General features: G+C 54.0%; 1 protein-coding gene across 1 annotated transcript in view; it reads right to left on the bottom strand.

Annotated features, from left to right (window-relative positions):
• The window catches only part of grin2ca (glutamate receptor, ionotropic, N-methyl D-aspartate 2Ca), a 58,272-nt gene extending 57,178 nt beyond the window's left edge, over window positions 1-1,094 (bottom strand). Inside the window, exon 1 of the mRNA XM_084036198.1 lies at window positions 57-1,094. The gene's annotated coding sequence lies outside the window, so the exon portion shown is untranslated. The remainder of the gene's footprint in view (window positions 1-56) is intronic.
• Window positions 1,095-1,873: the final 779 nt, after the last annotated feature.

Here is a 1,873-nt window from a genome sequence, read left to right as displayed (position 1 = left end):
GTAGGAGAAAAGAAACATTGGATAGCTTTTCGTGGAGGATGAAGGTGATGCGTTACCTGCGTCGGCGATCCACATCCAGCCCCGGCTCGGCAACACTCATCCCCCCGTGTGTCTGCGGCTTCAGCTGTCCTCTTTCCCCCTTCTCTTTTTTCTCTTCCTCCTTTCGCTCCCCTTTGGCCCCTCTTCTTCCTCTCCTCCTCTCCCTCCTCCCTTCCCTCTTCCTCCTCCTCCTCCCTGCACTTGTTTGAGTCTATTTCAGTGGCAGCAACAGAGGAGCCCGCTGCGACGGTGGCATGGTTTCCAGCACTTTGGCAGAAGGTCACATTATCACTCCCTGGTACAAAAAAAAATGGGAGGAGGGAGAAGAAGAGGAGGAGGAGGAGACGGGAGTGATGGAGGGAGATTGAAGTGAGCAGGTGGAGGAGGAGGAGTAAGGAAGGAAATGAACGTCCACCACAGTCGGCGCTCTCGGCTAAATGTTCCAGGTTAGAATTAAAGTTGTGTTCTCCAGGTGTCCCAGAATGCTTTGGGGGCGGAGCCCGTCGGCGTGCATGTTTTAAAGGTCTCCAGCAGCTGCTCTCCTCTGGGTGCTGATGGAGGGGGGATTATTCCTCTCTTCAGAAAAAGCTCCGGAAGCTGCCAGAAAAGTTACAGCATGTCATACATCAACACATCAGCAGCTCAGCGGCGTCCTCGCCCGGCACCGCCCGCCTCCTCGCACCCACGCAGATGGACCCCACGTTCAGCCCGACACACCTGTCCGAGGTCCCATCTAGGGCTAGATTGATGTGACGGGGTGCGACCCCCCCACCTCGTCTTAATTTCCCGGCGTCCCTCCTCCGGCGCTCTCGCCACCGCTCCATCAAATAGAAAGACTCGGAGGAAGGAATGATCCGGCGTCCGGCGACAGATGGCCCGGGGGTTGCAGCGGGATCGAGAGTCGGCCTCGTTGGAGTTGTGGAAGTATTCTTTTGAATGTTTTGCAGGATCCGCCCCCCCGCACCACCTACCTGATGGTTGGTCCTACCTGGGTTCCAGCAGCAGCCCTCTCCGGCTCCGCTGGCCGGCTGTAATCCTGACTCCTACACTCTGTGTCACAGCGAGGGCTTGTGAGCTCTAATCATTATGTAGTAAGGATTTATCCTCTCGTTCTCCCTCCCACCCTCCCGTTTCCCTCCCTCCCTCCCGTTTCCCTCCCTCCCTCCGCCTTACAACTCTACAACATACTACAGCCTCTTCTCCAACGCGTCCTCTCTCCCCGGGACTCATCCATTTGTCAACTAGCTTTTTTTATACATATATATATATATTTCTTTCTCCCGTTGCGCTCGGCGTCTCGTCCGTCTCGCTGCAGCTCATCAACAGGTTTGTCCTTGAAACGTTCTCTGGGACAAACGGAGGCAGAGCTCCATCTCTAGCTCTCTAATATGAGCCCATGCACGTACGGCATGCACGTCTGATTCCAGCCGGTCGAAGTCGTATCAGTCCTATCGGCTGATAACAGAGATTTGTTTCAGGTGGTTTTAGAAGCAGGAGCTGCCGTAACGACGTCCGTCCACCAGGGAGCACGTGGCCAAAAGTATTTAATGTCCAGTTAATCTGCCTCTACTCTTCTGCTTTCAGGTTGTTTGCAGCAGACTTTAAAAACACGCCTGCAGGAGGTTTGTGTTCCTCCATCAGCAACAGGAGCGTTAGAGAAGTCCAGCGCCGATGAACGTCTGCAGCTCGTCACAAAGGTGTCGCGTGGCGTCGAGGTGAGCTGGCTGTGGAAATGTAACAAAACAGCTGAGCGTGGTCAGATATAAATGCTTTTTAGGTGGAACACAAACATGATTGGTTGACGAGTGCAGTCCAATCCAAATGTATTTATTCA

The sequence above is a fragment of the Eutrigla gurnardus genome (genome assembly GCF_963514095.1).
Source record: "Eutrigla gurnardus genome assembly, chromosome: 20".
NCBI lineage: Eukaryota > Metazoa > Chordata > Actinopteri > Perciformes > Triglidae > Eutrigla > Eutrigla gurnardus.
Note: the sequence above shows the minus strand (reverse complement) of the source record. Positions and strands in the feature narration are given on the sequence as shown.